General features: G+C 42.1%; 1 protein-coding gene across 4 annotated transcripts in view; it reads left to right on the top strand.

Moving 5' to 3' along the window:
- The first annotated feature begins 665 nt into the window (after nt 1-665).
- Nucleotides 666-17,953, top strand: part of RFPL4B (ret finger protein like 4B) — a 53,224-nt gene continuing 35,936 nt past the window's right edge. For 2 of the 4 annotated variants that reach the window (XR_008298395.1, XM_053222358.1), the window contains exon 1: nt 9,497-17,509. The gene's annotated coding sequence lies outside the window, so the exon portion shown is untranslated. Of the gene's footprint in view, nt 5,623-9,496; nt 17,510-17,953 lie in introns of those variants that run through there. The other 2 variants (XM_053222359.1, XM_053222360.1) reach the window with 2 other exon arrangements.

The raw sequence follows: 17,953 nt of genomic DNA, 5'->3' as shown, positions 1-17,953 counted from the left end.
AGATCTGTGCAATTGCAAAACTTACATTGCTCTGTATTCTAGCTGCCAAGCACTGTAATAACCACTGGTTTCTTAATTTTTCTTTCCCTGATATATTTTTTAGCACCTGTGTAAACCTATGCAGCTGTGCTCAGCTCTGTATAAATGTTTGCTTATGTGCTTCTGTTATATTTATTTATGTGATTCTGTGTACAGCCAGTTTCTCTATTAAATTATAAATTCCCCAGGGCCAAGGACCACATTTTCTGCTCTTGCAACAGGTCCGGGTGTCCTTCCAAGAAGAGATCTCAGGAAGGCTGAAACTAAAACATATAGTACTGCTTTAATGAGATGTTAGTGGCAAGTTTCCAAACATTGTGTTTTTATCTAAGGCAGTATTTCTTAAAGAAATGTCAGCATTAGCCAGCATTCTATAGAAATGTTCAAACTGGGGGCCTTCAGTTGGTGACTTTTGACTTGAAAAATTAAAAGAACAAGTCTACAATTTGAGAAATAAGTCATCATTGACAAATGGAAAAAAAGAGTTTAGTACTTGTTACTTTCCATATTTCCATTGATCAGTGAAGCGATTGACACATTGGATTATGAAAATGTCAAGGCATGCATAATGGTCATCATAATAATGAGCTACCTTTAAAATTTTTTTAAAAATATTTATTTATTTTTTAGAGAGAGAGGGAGACAGAGATAGAGCATGAGCAGGGCAGGGGCAGAGACAAGTGGAGACACAGAATCTGAAGCAGGCTCCAGGTTCTGAGCTGTCAACACAGAGCCTGACGTGAGGCTTGAACTCACTGTGAGATCATGACCTGAGCTGAAGTCAGGTGCTTACCTGACTAAGCCACCCAGGAACCCCAATAATAGCTGCCTTTTAGAGTACTTAGTAGGTGTTGGTGCCTTACTAGGAGCTTGTCTGGCTGTCTCTTCTAGTCTTCCCAGCATTCCCACGGGTAGACATCATCTTCCTCCCTATTTCACGTATAGGGAAACTAAGCTTAAGAAAGGTGAACCCATCATCCAGAATGCGGTGAAAAGGTGACGGAGTCAGGCCACGTTGACCACTAAGCTATACTGCCTCCTTCACGTGACAGGGGGTTTTACAGTTGAGCTATAAAGATAATTCCAACCTTCCTCTTTTTCTTCTTCCATACCGCCCCTTCCTGCCCCTCCCCACCCAACAAAGGGAAAGAAAATTCTATTAGTATATTCGTGATTACTTAGCGTAAATAAATAATGACAACTGCAGGAGTTTTGGACGGTTTGCAAGAAGAACTGAAGAAAGAAAAAGAAAACTCTCTCCCTGGTTGTATGCCTTCGTATGCTCCTGCTCTCCAACGGGCTGGCTCTCCATTCACTGCCTGCTGCTGGAGTCCATAAGAGACTCCACATTGCTGTCAGAATGAAGCCATTAGAGAAAATGCCTCACTGCCTTTCAAGAGGACAGACAGGAAACATCTTTCGCTTTCTTTCTCTTACTCTTATCCTCTCCCTTTTCCTTCCTCAGCTCTGTTCTTTTGAAATAAGTAATGGCTAACATCACCCAGGCGTTGGGTAACGTGAGACCTCCCAGGGCACAGTCTGAGAACTCTAGCTCTAAACACACACACACACACACACACACACACACACACACACACACTGCAGGCAGCCGTTTGGGGCCCTGCTTTCTGGCAGCCTCACCGCTCTCATCAGCTCCTGCTAGATCACAGGACCCAGTGGTTACAGAGCCGGCCTCTGCGCCTGCACGTAAAGCATGCTTTAATAATAAAAACATCGAGTTGGGCTCGTCCAACTTCAAACATTCGGTGAGTCTCTCAGCCTTGGGTCCTAGGGGATCCAAAAACCTCTCAGCGGAGTCAGGACTACGCTGTGGCTGGTTTGTGGAAGCATCCTTTCATTTGTGGTATTTTACAGCAAGGGTACCAAGAGAGTTTCCAAGTGACAGCAGCACCCTATACCTACATAACAGTGGAGGGCGGAGGGGGAAGGAGGGGAGCATCGGGCTCCTCAAATGCCTGGATTCCACACGCCTTCTTCATAGTTCTCTGCTCTGTTTCTTAGAGGGCCTCCCAAATTATACAATTTGCAGGCCGCTTAAAACCTAGATCTGCCCCCAGCTGGGTGACTTTTTGAGCAGCGGTTCAATCCATATCATGTTTGACTAAGAAATTTAAACCCTTGAAGGTCAAATATGGAGAGGCTGGTGCAAATAATATGAACAACTAACATTTCTTGAGTCTTTACGTGTATTAGGCACTCTTTTAAATATTTTTCTTATATTAAGTTCTTCAATCCTTGCAAAAAGCCTAAGCAGTAAGGTCTATTATTCGCCCATTTTTTTTTAGGATGGGGATATTAAGTTACTCACCCCAGAGTTCCAGCTGGTTAGTAACAAAGATTGTACTTGAGCCTGGGAAGTTCGCATCCAGAGCCTGTGCTGTTGGTCACTGTCTATTTCTCACTCCTCATCGTAAAGGCTCTTCTGCAGAACATACTTACATTGTAATAAGTATAGAGCTTAATATAGTGTAGACATATTGTAAGTACAGAATATAGAATAGAATTCTATCTGTATTCAAAGTTTGACTTAAATCAGTGCCTTGATCTTAATTTTAAAAATTAAAAAAAATTTTTTGGGGGCTCCTGGATGCTCACTCGATTGAGTGTCCCAGGGCTGAGAGGTCGCGGTCTCACGGTTCATGAGTTTGAGCCCCATGTCAGGTTGGGTTCTGTGCTGACAGGTCAAAGCCTGCTTGGGATTCTCCATCTCCCTCTCTCTCCGTCCCTCCCCTGCTCATGTAATCTCTCTAAAAAGGAAATAAACATTAACAAAAATTTAAAAAATTCTTTTTATTTTACTTGTAAATAATTGTATCTTTGCTCACATCAAAAGAAATTCCAGGTCGTATTACAAAAGGAAGCAGTTAACTTCTGTGACTCACACTATCATTACTTTTCAAAAAGAGCCATTCGATAAATAAACAGTTCCTATTTCAGTTCAGTGTTGTTTATGTTTTCAATACATTCTTCTATAAAATCTAGCATAAATATATGTTGAACTTGTTTGTTTAGAGGAGCCCCAAACATTTACTTTTACATGAAGAATGAAATGGAGAATTTTCTTTTGAAGCTTAGATGTTTCTCACAGTATTATGTAGTTAACTGGAGTTTCATGCATACTCAAGGTCACTAGATATCTGAAACTCTCAGGAAACACATTGTATTATTGTTCTTGAACCACTTGAGCATTATAGATTGACTGAGTTAAAAAACCATATACTGGATAAAAAGCACAAAGTTGTGTTATTATGGTCTACTTCATGTAATGCCAGAATTTTTAACTTTGCTTTCAATGTTTAAACAGCTCTCTCAAACATCATTTCAGATAATGATTATTTAAATGATCTGTGTGTAACATGTGAAGGCTCACAATATTCTCTGCCCTCACCTAACCCATACTACGAATTTCCACTCTTCATATTTTGCAATAATTCCTCACTAAGCCTTTGGGCTAGAAAGGTAACTGAAATGGCAGGAGACCCAACTTGCCCAGTCAGACCTATCTGAGACCTCTCACCTCCAACCCCTGGGCCTGTCAGTCTCTCCAATTCTAAATAAGGAGAGAAAGAGAGGAAACAATGCCTCTCACAGACTCTAACTTCTCCTTAAGAGACTACACTGTTTCTGTTTTTTTTCACTTTCACATTCTTGGAAAGAGAGTTGACATGTGTTACCTCAATGTCCTCACCTCTTTCAGTCCTTGGAAGCCTCCTCATCTCTGTGACGGGAGCACTGATGTGCTTGGTCATTTTCTGAACTTTCTCCACTTTTTACTTTTTAGACACTACATGCTTTTGCTTCTCTTCTTAGCTCTTGGCCCATTTCCCCCTTCTTTGTCCCCTTTTACTGATTGTTCCTCCCCTGCCCGAATCTTAAGTGGTATCTAAATTTCCAGTTGTATTTTTTGCGCCTTTCTTTAGCTTTACAGATCTCCTGGAGTGATTTTACCCAATCTCTTGGCAGGGAGTCTATCAATTTTTTCTACAAGTTCTGCCTCTTGGTCGATCCTCTTATCTGACAACCAGACACAAACATGCAATTGACCTTGAACTGCTCCAGCTGAAAGAACGAAGCACCTTAAACTCAACATGTACAAAAATCAGACAATCATCTTCTCTGTAAAACCCAACCTTTGCTTTGTGTTCTATATGGATGTGGGTTAATGTTATCACTGTTGATGGATCCACTTGTCTTAAAATGTCAGAGTTCTTCACCTCCTCCTCTAGCTCACTCCAGTAGCCAAGCATCCACCAAAATCTTGTCAATTCTATCTTGAAATGCCTCTCAAATTCATTTACCCTCATCTATTCCACTTGTTATTCTTTTAAATATGTCACATAATAATAATATTAATCTATCAGTCTAGGTAATTCTTTTTTTAAATTTTTAAATGTTTATTCATTTTTGAGTGAGAGAAAGAGAGAGAGAGAGAGCACACAAGCAAGGGAGGGGTGGAGAGAGAGAGAGAGGGAGACACAGAATGTGAAGCAGGCTCCAGGCTCTGAGCTTTCAGCACAGAGCCTGGTGCGGGGCTTGAACTCGCAAACAGTGAGATCATGAAGTCAGTCGCTTAACCGACTGAGCTACCCAGGCACCCCTGTCAGTCTAGATAATTCTATCTGCCCAGGAGTATTTCTGATTTCGGTATCTCCCTCCTTCCCTTCACCTCCATTGCATTCTCTTTAGGGCTCCAGGATGGTCTTTCCAAATATGCATCTCATCAGGAGATGCCTCTGTTTACAAACCTATAGTTCCTTAAGGATCCATAGCGTTAGGTGAAAAAAAAAATCATACAGCAGAACATGAGGAATAATCCCAATATTAGTAAAACTAACACAAAGGCACATAAATGCACACACACTATATCAAAATGTCGGTAGTGCTTCTCTGTTATTGCTGAGTCATGGTACCGGGATGAGTTGTTTTTTCTTTTTTTTTTTTGCTTGCTCTTATTTTCTGTACTGACCATATGTGACTTAAGTCATGAGGCAAGAATATTATTGAAAAATAAACTGATGGGGTAAAAAAGGAGCTGACTTAAGAAACTTTGGAAAATAACGTTTTTACTAGATATTACAAGGCTAAAAACAAAAGGACTATACATAAACACTGTACCTGGCTGGTAAATTCATTTCTCACAGGATTATGGGTTAGCAATTCTGAAACTCCACAAACACACAAGGGCTGAGTGGACATGTAAATAAACTGTAGACAATGGGATCCAGGTTTCCCACTGTCAGGGATAGAAGTGACACATAAGCAAGTGGAGAAGGCAGGAATAAACCCTGTGGTGCAAGACTGGAATTGGAAACATCGGTTCAAACTCACATTTAATTTACTATTTAGACAGATCGATAGATAAAGAAATAATTACAGGCATGTGTATATACATGTATAGATCTCCCTGCTCTGTCCTTAGGACCTGAAGCAGTAAAACTGTCATATAACAGCAAGTATACCCAGCACCTAGAGTTTGGATTCCAGATGTCATTTTCCAACAAAAAGAGCCAAGTTTCCTTGGAGAAATGTCTGATTTCAGTCCTGGGTCAGGGAAAATCCAAGGTGAGCCTGGGGCACTTGTGGTGCCACAATGAAAGGAAATGCATTTGTTAAAAAAAGATGAAGCATGTCCAAAGGACATAGGAGCCAACTTGAAAGAGCTTGAAATGGCCAGAGGTGAAACAATTTGAGAAATAAAAAACATTAGAATTGCATATGACCTGAAAAACAAAACAAAACAAAACTTGGCTCCATCCTAATATAAATAACTGATTGAGTAAATAAATAAGGGAGAAGAGGCAGATCTTTCTTGAAGAAGGATTCCAGATAATATATGTAGATGCTGCTTCCGTCTCGGGGGCTGGAGCGTAATCCACCTTTCCTTCCGTGCAGGCTAGACTTAGCAACTCTCTTCTAATGAATTGTCATGACTTGCCAGCTTCTTGTGAAACGGGAACACTCTAAAGTTATTTCAGGAACATGACAGTTTATTAGAAAAGGGGAAAAATTGTCCTTGCTTCATGGAGAACCCTGACAGACAGCCCCTTAACCATGTGAGTAGGCTTGACACATCACTAGTGATAAGCAATTTTGACATCATGTCCCCTGATATGATGTGATGAATGGGGAATGTCACCTCTGAAGAATTCTTCCCCAAATCGTGAGAAAATATCAGGCAAGCCAAAATTGAGGGAGGGTACGTTCTGCAAAATACCTGACCAGTGCTCCTTGAAAGTGTCAAAGTCATAAAAAACAAGAAAGACTAAGAAACTTTCACAGATTAGAGGAGACTAGGGGACACAATAATTAAATATGGTGTGGCACCCTGGATTGGGCCTTGGGACAGAAAAAGGACATGAGTGGAAAAAAGCGTGTGAAATTGGAACGAAGTCTGTAGTTTAATGAATCAATGTTAATTTCCTAGTTTGGACAAATGTTCCATGGATATGGAAACTGTTAAGATTAGGGGAACTTGGGTGAGAGGTATATGGGAACTCTATACTAACTTAATAACTTTTGTATAAATCAAATATTAATCCAAAATAAAACCTAAAAAAAAAAAAAAAAGGAAAAGAAAAAAACATGGCTTCCCACTGCTTATGCAGGGCTTGTCTTAAAAAAATCTCCTTGGAAGTTTTTGAAACTTACATGCCTGGGCTCCACCTGGGGGATTCTGATTCAATAGGACTGTCCTTGAACCAGGAAAGCTCCATAATTGTAAAGTGGCACAGGAGATTCTCATACATTCCAGGTTGCAAAACCACTTGTCTGCAGGACAAACAGAGCGGCCAATGACATGGCCCCTACAAAGACTTTAAAATTTTTTGTAGTAAACAATTGCTCAGAGGCTATAGCCAGAATTGCTTTTTACAATTAAAATTAAGAATATACTGGGACACCTGGGTGCTTCACTTGGTTGAGCACCCGACTCTGGATTTCGGCTCAGGTCAGGATCTCATAGTTTGTGACATCAAGCCCCGTGTTGGGCTCTGTGATGACAGAATGGATCCTGCTTGGGATTCTCTCTCTCCCTTTCTCTCTGCCCTTCCCTGCTTGCACGCACACGCTTCCCCCATCTCTCTCTCAAAAACGAATAAACATTAAAAAAGCTAAAAAAAGAATATACTAATTAATAAGATATACACGATTGTGAGTATAAGGAATACAATTAGTAAACTGAGTAACTTTTCACTCAGAGAAGTCCATGAAATCTGTGTATTTTATTTTTAAATACAGTGTATTATAAATTTGCCACTTGACAACCATAGGCCCAAAAGCCTATTAAATATTTACAGACCCAGGGGGTGCCTGGGTGGCTCAGTTGGTTAAGCATCTGACTTCAGCTTAGGTCATGATCTCATGGTTCATAGGTTCAAGCCCCATATCAGGCCTCCAGCTGGTAGTGTGGGGTCTGCTTGGGATTCTCTCTCTTTGCCCCTTCCCCATGCTCTCTTTCTCTCAAAATAAATAAATAAGCTTAAAAAATATTTATGGACCCAGGAATTATTTTCACATCTTCATTTTGCATTCCATTTACTTTGAAGTGAAAATTCACACATGATAGATTTCCAGCAGGATTTTCATATGGCTGTCCTATACTTACAAGCTTTTTGTGAAACTGAAACACTTTAAAGTTATTTCAGTAGGGGCACCTGGGTGGCTCAGTCGATTAAGCCTCTGACTTTGGCTCATGTCATGATCTTGCAGTTTGTGAGTTTGAGCCCCGTGTTGGGCTCTGTGCTGACAGCTCAGAGCCTGGAGCCTGCTTTGGATTCTGTGTCTCCCACTCTCTCCGTCTCTCCCCACTTGCACTCTGTCGGTCTCTCTCTCAAGAATAAACAAACATTAAAAAAATTTAAAAAATAAAGTTATTTCAATAAACAGAAACAATCGTAACCAAACAACAACAAGAACGACAAAACCAAACTGACTTGGTAAGATGTAGGGGAAAGCTAAAAACAAAATACTCGTTAAAAAAAAAAAAAAGGTTTGAAACAAGATTAAATCCAGAAAGGCCATGTAAATTCAATTTCAAGTGTATGTACATGCCTTTGTGAGAGTATGTGTGCATGAAGCCTCTCACTGAAGTCCATGAATACCCATAGATTCATGAAGAAGTGTTGGGGGTTCCTTGGACTCTTTGAAATTGAAGGAAAATATATGTACATACATTTTCCTGGGGATTCTCAATGAGGAAATGAGGACAGCAAGCCAAAAATAATGAAGAGACACTGACCATGGGGGTATTCTTTTGAGAAATAATAGCATACTTTTATATTAACTAAATTACACTTGTAAATCAAATAGTGAAAAAATAGATGCACTGTGATCTTATCTCATAACAAGAGCTATTGTTAATGTAGATATTTCTTTTTCCCAACAGAGAGTTGAGAAAAGTCTTAGAATGCAATGAACATTCCCCGAAAGGATGATCAAAATGGAAGCCTCAGTCTAAGGATAGGTCGTTCATTCGTCAAATGTTGGCAAAGGTTTACTATGTGCCAGGCACGGTTGTAGGAATACGCCCGATGCAGGGCTTAATCTCATGAACTGTGAGATCATGACCTGGGCCAAAATTAAGAGTCAGATGCTTAATTGACTGAGCCACCCAGGTGTCCCAGGGTTTATTTTCAAGTAGGAAGATAGACATCAAAGAATAAACAAAATAAGAAGTCACATAGTATGTTAGAGAGTGATATAAATGTGATGGGAAAAAAAATTGAGCAGGGTGAGGGGAGTTGAAACTGGTGACTGGGGGTGGGGCACAATTGTCCATTAAATAGGGTGATGGTGGTGGAGGGGGGCGGTGCCTGGGTGGCTCAGTCGGTAAGGTTCAGACTTCAGCTCAGGTCCTGACCATTCTCATGGTTTGTGAGTTCGAGCCCACATAGGGCTGGCTACCATCAGCACGGAGCCGGCTTCAGATACTCTCTCTCTCTCTCTCTCTCTCTCTCTCTCTCTCTCTCTCTGCCCCTCCCTTGCTTGTACTTTCTCTCTCTCAAAAATAAAAAAAAAAAGAAAAAATAGGGTGACAGGGAAGCTCTCATCAAAGAGGTGAGATCTGAGCAAAGATTCGAAGGAAGTGAGGGAATTAGCCAAGTGGATCCTGAAAAAGAACTTTCAAAGTAGAGAAAATAGAGCAAAGGCCATGTTTGGGGAGCCACAAGGAGGCTTCTGGCACAAATAACATGAACAGCCAGACACGAGGGGAAGGACAGGCAAAGGGGCAGTGGGGGCTTTGCAGCCACGTAAGGACATAGTTTCTCTCTGTGGGAGATGGGAGCCACTACAGGGTTTTCTCTCCCTTTTGCTTTGTTTTGTTTTTACAGGTTTATAAGTATAAACCTTAACATGTATACCTTCATCAGAAGTTGATAGATCAAGTCAACACAGAATATGGAAGGCTAGAGGGTATTTGCGAAGCCGAATTAATGTATTACCAGTTCTAAAAGCATTTGCTTTTTAAACACACAGGAAACAGTTATAAACAATGTTCATGCATTAGATCACAAATTAAATCTTAATACATTCAAGAAAGAAGAAACCCATGCATAACGTATTATCTCACAACATTGCAAAAAAAAAAAAAAGCAGGCATTAACAAGAAGACTGTTTTTCAAAATGTATATATGCATTTAGAAATTTAAAAGCACCCTTTCAAAAAACTCTAACAAGTATATCCACCCCAATTACAAACTAGGGAAGAATTAATGACAAGAAAAACACTGTATATTGAAACATGTGTGACATAGTCCATATGCTATCTAGAAATAGTAAACAGAACTCAAATCCTCTTGCAACCTCTTATATTGAGGTTCTGGCATTGACTGGGAAGGTAGAGGAAAATCCCTGACAAATCAGGGATGGGAGCACGCAGGTGGATCTAATCTAACCAAAGAAATTGGGGCTCTAAATTTTTTTTAATGTTTTTATTTATTTTTGAGACACAGAGCGACAGAGCATGAGCAGGGGAGCGGCAGAGAGAGAGGGAGACACAGAATCTGAAGCAGGCTCCAGGCTCTGAGCTGTCAGCACAGAGCCCGATGAGGGGCTTGAACTCATGGAGTGTGAGATCATGACCTGAGCTGAAGTCAGACGCTTAACCGACTGAGCCACCCAGGCGCCCCAAGAAATTGGGGCTCTAAATTCTGCTTACTTTGCCAGTAAAAGGAGCTTTTCCTCTCTAATTGAGAAAGCTAGTCTCCCTTAGGCTGAAGAACCAACCCTGTGGCCTCCCCTGAAGCAAATGTCTTGCAGGAAAATGCTAAGAACCACACGGCTATAAGCAGAGGAATAGCAGAGCTTATGTTTCAGACTAATTACTCTGGCCGTTGTGTGGCAAAGGACTCTAATTGGCAATAATGGATGCCAGGAGACTGTTTAGGAAGCCATTATTGTGATTCAGATGAGCAAGAACAGGGACTGGGCTGTTCTGGAAGCAGTGCAGGTAGAGAGAAGTGATCAGAGTCTTGACATTTTCTGAGGGTAAAGCCAGCATCATCTTATGACTGGTTGTATGGGGGATGTCAGGGCAAGTAGAGTCAAGGATGACTCCAAGATTTTTGGCCTGAATGAATAGAAGCATGGAGTTTCTACCTCCAAATAGGGAGGAGGCTGTAGGTGGAGAAGGTTTGGGGAGAAGGTCAGGCAGGACTTCAGTTTGGGATCTGTTACATTTGAGAGGTCAGACATCCTAGTGAAGATATGCAGGAGGCAGTTGACTGTGGGAGTCTAGAATTTGGAAGAGTGGTCTGCTTTGGGGATCTACATTTGGGAACCATCAGCGTACAAGTGGTAAGGTAGTCACAGGACGTGGGGAGGTCCTAAGGGAGTAGGGACAGATGAAGAAGGAAAGAGGCCAAGGACTGAGCTTGGGACTCTCCAACACTAAGTCTTCAGGGAGAAGTGGCAGAAGTAACCAAGGAGACTAGGAAGGAGTGACCAATGGTGCACTGGGAGTGTACCATCTTGGAAACCAGGATAAAGAAACTGTGTTAAGGAGTGAGTGACCTACCTTGTTACATGCTGAGCTGACAGGCAAGTGGGGTGATCAGTGAGAACTGGCCATTGGGTCTAATAACATGGAAATGGCTGATACCTTTGTCAAGAACCGTCTCAGTGGCGGAGTGAGGGCAAAAACCCAATTGAGTGGATTCAAAACAGAATGGAGGAAAGAAACGAGAGAGCCAACCAAGCACTTTGCTGCCGGGGGAGTGAAGAGAAGAGCGTTGATAGGGAAAGTGGGGTCAAAACAGGTGCTTTTTTTTTTTCTTCTTAAGATGGGACAAATCATGGCAGAGTTTGAATCCTGAAAGACATGATCCAACAGGCAGCGAAAAATTAAGGGTGTAGGAAATTGCAGAATTGGTGGGCTGACACCTAACTTTGGTTAGGCAAGAGGGATGGGATCTAGCAGACAGGGGCTGACACTTAGAATGGAAATGTCATCCACGGAAGAGTTGGGAGTGCAGCGAAAGTGGGTAGATATTTTGGTAGAAGCCCGTGGAAATTTTCTTCTAATTGCTTCTTTTTTTTTTTTTTTCTCGGTCAAGTGAGAATTAAGGTCAGGAGATGAGAGCAAGGATACTCCAAAAGTTCTATGAAGATACAGACATGTCAAAGAGACCCATTACTTTTGAGCTCCTTCTATTAGGCCGTGTTGATTTGCCAGAGTCTCACTTGAATGGAATGAACAGAGGCAAGAATTCGGTTTGGTATGTGCTCTAATAATGTGTACAAAGAACAGTTGCCACGGACAGCCCACGTCTCGATGTGTGATGTAGAACTCACAGTGATATCCTTCCAGAACTTGATATACATGGATGAAAATTCCAAGGCTTCGCTCCCTTAGAACATGTTCTAAAAGGAAGGTAACCCATGGCAACTGCTCAACCTGCTCTCAGATGACTCACCAGAGAACTTACGAGTGGAAATCCCATGGAAACAGTGCAGACAGATTCACCTTGACCCCGGAGGTCTGGTTCCACCCAAGGTTAAAGTGTCTTTCCTCTTTCTACTCTGAAGCAAGTATTCATGTTTAGCCCCATTGTCTCTTCCCATTTGGCTGTCAGTTCCATTTAGGTAGGCAAAGCCGCTTAATTCTCACTGCCTTTAAAATCTGAGGGTTCTTTCCCCTGGCTTCTGTCTCCTGAGATGACTCACAGTGGTACACCCGTGTGCACACCTTAGCCGGACAAGCTGCCTTTTAGCAGGGGGCTTCCTGAGATGGCCTAGCACTTCTAAACAGAGAAACACATTAGGAGATTGACCTCAGTCATTTAGTCATTCATGTGTCTAATGTTGGGATTTAAGAGTCCCCTCACTTATAAAGGCATTTCGAGAAAAGAGGGGAATGTTAAGAAATTGTTTTAAAAAGAAGAAGAAAGAAAATGGTAACTCTGCAACTTTTATTTCTGTCTTGGATAGTTAAACCTACAGAGAAGATTAATTTATCTTGTTAGTAATATGTGTGTACGTGTGTGTGCGTGTGTGTGCATGCACCTGTGTTTGACAATCTGGGCAGACCATGACCTTTACTCACCCTCGTATAATGCGCAATTCAACGTTACCTTAGGTTGGGTCTCAACTTTTGGAGCCAGCCTAACTGGTATGAATCAACACTTCCTTCGCCATTCAGGGTTAAGTCTCTTCACCCCCTCCCGACTGACTGGGAACCTATTGTTGAAGGTCAGGCTTCTGCCCTCCCCACTTCCCCCCAGGCTGGCTGATTCTCCCTCCAGGGTGGAGGAAATACAGGAGACCTGCTGTGTTAGACACTGGCTCCCAACAGCTGATTATTAGAGATCAGGAAAATTGTGAGTAAGCTGTTAAACTGTTGGTAGCTTGAATTCGGTCATGGTGAGAGTCTCTACACCACAGAAATTGGCAAATGCTATAAATCAGGCCTTTCCCTCTCTGGGTAGCTGTTTTGCTAACACCCCACTGGGTTAGGGAATGGGGAGTTCTCCCTGGCTCTCAGGGACTTTGAGCTCTCTAGACCTGTCAGATTGTTCCCCTCTCCTCTCACGATCTGCGAGTTCCTCAGAGACTCCCATCATCGTCGGATACCTCTACGGTGACCTTGTACTTTGGCAGACCACTGCCGACCATCAATCAGCTTCTGGTTTTAGATGCTCACCCCACAGACTCCTGTTGTTGGGGGTCCCTTTGCACCCTGGGCGGGATCCTTGCTGATATTATATTAGTTTTCTATTGCTGCATTAAAAATCACCAGAAACTTGGTGGCTTAAAACAACACACCTTCATTATCTCAGACTCCTGGGTCAGGGGTCTGGGTCCTCTGCTCAGGGTCGCATAAGTTTCCAGATAAGGTGTCAGGTGGGCTGACCTGAAGCTTGGGGTCCTCTTCCAAGCTCATGCGATTGTTGGCAGAATTCAGAATTCAGAATTCGGTGGTTGTTAAGACTGAGGTCCCTGTTTCCTGGCTGGCCGTCAGCCAGGGGCTTCTTTTAGCTCCCAGAGACTACTTGAGTTTTTTGTTTTGTGTCCCTCTCAAAGGACCTTTGACAGCATGGCAGTTTATTTATTTATTTTTTTTAGCAGTTTAATGGGTACATTTTAGAGTCTTCCATTTTGTGTGGAATTAGATCCTCCCCTTCAAATGCTGTAGTTAGGGGCTCCTGGGTGGTTCACTTGGTTAAGCATCCGACTTCAGCTCAGGCCATGATCTCGCAGCTCATGGGTTCAAGCCCCGTGTCGGGCTCTGTGCTGACAGTTCAGAGCCTGCAGCCTGCTTCAGATTCTGTGTCTCCCTCTCTCTCTGTCCCTCCCCCACTTGTGTTCTATCTCTCCTTCAAAAATACATAAACATTAAAAAACTAAAAAAAAAAAAAAAAAACCAAGTGCTGTAATTATCATCGCTTCAAGTAAAACTTGAATAAAATATTGAAACCTCAAAAAAAAAAACCAACAAAAACATAAGTTAACTCTCTCTATCCAGTTTGCAAAGAGAGTCTTACATGATGTAATGAATGTAATGATGGGGGCGGGACTATCCCATCATCTTTGCTTAATCCAGGGAGTGACGTTCCAACGCTTTGCCACACAAAGTCGCATCATCAGGAGAATTGCCATCTAATCCCCTTTGCCATATTCTGTCAGCGAGAAGCAAATCACAGGTTCTGCCCACATTCAATGGGAGGTGGGTGTATAGATTGTGACTCACTGGAGGTCACTTCAGGTAGTGTCTGCCTTACCGCTATATGTTCTACATCTGAGCTGAGTTCTACAGACTTTTGACCCACTGTCAGAAGGGAGCGCAATTTCCTCTCAACCCAGACTCAGCTTTCTCTTTATCTTGCCACCAAAGCAGGCTGCTGGCCTCTCCTTCCCATTTCTCCTGTGTTCCACTGGAGGGAAGATGGGTGTACCCTTCTAATGGTCACTTTGAAGCCCATTGTCTTTGGACTTGAAATATTTTAAAGCCAGACACAGATATCAGAACAATGTCCATTGCTTGGATTATGTACGATTCCATTTTCTCCTAAGTATCAGTTTTCCTGAAGCCGCAAGCACATATTTGAAAACAAAATGCTTGAGGGAATGATACTACATTAATCTCACCCGGGAGTTTGATGTTTCAGTGGACCAAGGGGGAACATACATTTTGCTGTGTTACTTCATTCTTTTTTTTATTTCTGAAATAAACTGGGCAGACTGCATGCTGCTTCCAAACTATTGGAAGCTCTTCATCCTGTCTCAGTGGCATTAGCTGAAAACTGATGTCTTATATGGGGCATTAGTGCGAACACAATGCCATCTTTCAAGTAGAGGCAGGTGCTTTATTTCATGGCTCTATACTCCCAGGTTAGCTCTAAAGGAAGAAATTAGTCTCTCTCTCTCTCTCTCTCTCTCTCTTCCCCACATTTCCTCCCTCCCCTCCCTTCCTCTCACCTCTATTTCTCCTTTCTTGCTGTCTTCTCACTTCTATTTCCTGCGTTGTTATTTTGATCTTTTCTAATAAGATAATGGATTGCTTGGTTCTTTGTATTAAATAAGACCGAGAGACTTCTAAAGGAAACTTAGTTAAATTTCCATTATTCCACGTCATAAGAAAGCTCTTCTAGGTGCAGTAACTTCTACAGTTTCTGCTTCATGTTTCAAATGTTATGAATCTGCAGGTTATCCCTGCCCATAACGTTGTGTCTGGATGGCTCCACCCCTCTGTGGAGTCTTTTCCTGGTGGCCTTGTGTCCTTTCACCAGGTGTCATGGATTATTTAAGTCCTGTGGGCAGGCATTTAAACACTCAGGTTGCCTTCAGACATTTATTTTTTTTCTTTAATTCGACCATGTGCTGATCACCTCTTATCAAGGGGAAGAAGATACACATATAAATGGGGGATGCATCATCGAACGATGGTGACATAAATAATGACACTTGAACAGTAATTCTTGAACATGTCCCTGGAATGCCTTCCCCACAAAATTGAATATTGGGAGAATGGCATGTTAATTCCCCTTCAAAAAGCCACGAATGAAGACTACAATCTTAGGGGCTAGAATTAACTTTATCTTGTCTGCCTCCCTTCCTCTCTTGCTCCCTTCTTCTCTTCTTTCCTTCTCCCTTCCTCTCTTCCTTCTTTTTTTTAAATTTTTTTTAACGTTTATTTATTTTTGAGACAGAGAGAGACAGAGCATGAATGGGGGAGGGACAGAGAGAGAGGGAGACACAGAATCGGAAGCAGGCTCCACGCTCTGAGCCATCAGCCCAGAGCCCGACGCTGGGCTCGAACTCACGGACCGTGAGATCGTGACCTGAGCTGAAGTCGGACGCTTAACCGACTGAGCCACCCAGGTGCCCCCTCTCTTCCTTCTTTAAAAAAATCTGGACTGGGATCTCAGCTGACAGCTCAATTAAGTGAAGTGAGCAAAGATTTCCCAGCTGTTGCCAACTCAAAGGGAGTTATGTCCATAAAGAAAAAGCAGTCTTTCTAACCAGAAAGCACCAAAGATCTTGATCATAGGCAGCACGGATCAGTGCAATCACAGGCATGGACAAGGAGTCAAGAATTTCTCTACATTGAATCTCTCTATACAGAATATCTCTACATTGTGCCTTTAGAAAAAAACGGAAAGAAAATATCTGGCTCGCAGAGAACTTGTACTGAGTAATGAACTATAACAGTGCTCAGCACAGAGCAGGTGCTCAGTAAATACTTGTTTGCTGAAGTAACGTTTGATTTGAATGGACTCTAAAATGCCTTCATCTGACTAAGTGCCGTCTTACATCAGCTTTCTCAGAGTAGTGTTTCCATACAGGCAAACCTTCTAATCCCCAGTAAAAGAAAAGATTACATAAATATTCAGTAACTTGAAGTTTTAAGTAAATGCCCAGTGTCCTACCTCTAAACATGTCTGCAGATGATCTTGGTTTGCTCCCTGGAGAAGAACCAAATACTTTAGATAAGGGGGGAATATTCTCTCTGCTTGTATAGACGTGGCCTAACTTAAAAATAAATGTTTAGTTAAGATGATCTCCAGCTTGACCTTTCTGAAGGCACGGGAAGCTGGCTTGAGCATAGCTGTCCATGGCTATAGATTGGAATGTCTCAGTGTAGGTGGAACAGTGTTCTCAAGGGAAGCCCTTCCTCATTTACTAGCTGGGTATGTTAATACCCTTTGGTATTTACCTCAGTCTTCAACAAGTCAAAATCTGTGGGGTAATATATACAGTAGATAATTCTTAAACCAACATAATACACTGAGATGCTTGTAACTGATGAGTGAGTTAGGCTCAGCCTTCAGCACTATGATTAATCATATAAATTTGTAAAAGGTGCATAATCGTAGCTACTGAGAGAGACTGCTAACTGTGCTTACAGAATGTGCCTGTTCCCTCCTATTTTCCTGGAGTCTTCTAGCTCAAAAGCTTTTGGGTTATGGATAGGTAAGTTGCATTTATCAAGAACCAGTGGAAGAAGTATGATGTTGGTATTTAAATCTCATCTCTCATTTAATATTGGGGAAAATCTGCCCTTCTCTGAGAATTAATTTCTTTATCTTACAACCGTGCAACATCAGGGGCTGAGTGAGATTTTTCATGTTGTCCCAGAACCATCAAAGACTCAAAGCTGGGAATATGTACCCCAAATTCTAAGCCCCAGGAACCACAGATACTGAGATCTGCTATCTCTTTGCAGGGCTTGAGAAGGATTATCCAGCAGACCTGGGGTTACTACTCCATTGTCTTTCACCTCCTCCTGATATTTAAAAACAACAACAACAACAACAACTGAGAAGAGGAGTCTTTTGAAGGAACAAAGTGTTCACTTTCTGTCTTCATCTCCTCCATTGAAGGAAAGAGAGGGAGGTCCAAGAGAATCGTTCATAAACTTGGGAGTGGCTAAGGAAAGGCAGACTGACTCTTTATTCCCTGGTTGAATATCTGCTTATATAGCAGAGCTGATGAACTACCTCTGAGCTGTCAGGTGTGTAGGTAGGGCGTTTATAGAGGTGATGTACGTGCACTTGCATGTTGGGGAGGGGAATGTCAGGTGGAGATGTCATAAGATTTCTCATCACTCCCCCAGTTGACACGCACCCCTTTCCAAGATATACTGAGATGGTTCCACATGTACTTGTTGCAAGCCTGGGAACTGACCAAGAAAGTTAGACTGAGTTTGGGGATAACTGTCTCTAGAGGAATCCCACAGTGAAGGACAAAAGCATGTGACATGACAATGCTAGCTGGGGTCAGCCAAAGATGTGGACAAAATTAATTAGGAACTTCCAGTGCCCAGAGTTGTGGGTTGGAGGGGGCATACTGGAGAGCATGAAGCACATTGGAACCACAGGTAAGCAGGGAGGTATGCAGACTTACTCTACCCTGCTCCACCTCTAGAGGAGATAGTTCTGGAAAGAGGAGAAAGAGG

Source organism: Acinonyx jubatus, chromosome B2 (genome assembly GCF_027475565.1).
Source record: "Acinonyx jubatus isolate Ajub_Pintada_27869175 chromosome B2, VMU_Ajub_asm_v1.0, whole genome shotgun sequence".
In the NCBI taxonomy this organism is placed as follows: Eukaryota; Metazoa; Chordata; class Mammalia; order Carnivora; family Felidae; genus Acinonyx; species Acinonyx jubatus.
This window is presented reverse-complemented; position numbering and strand designations above follow the sequence as displayed.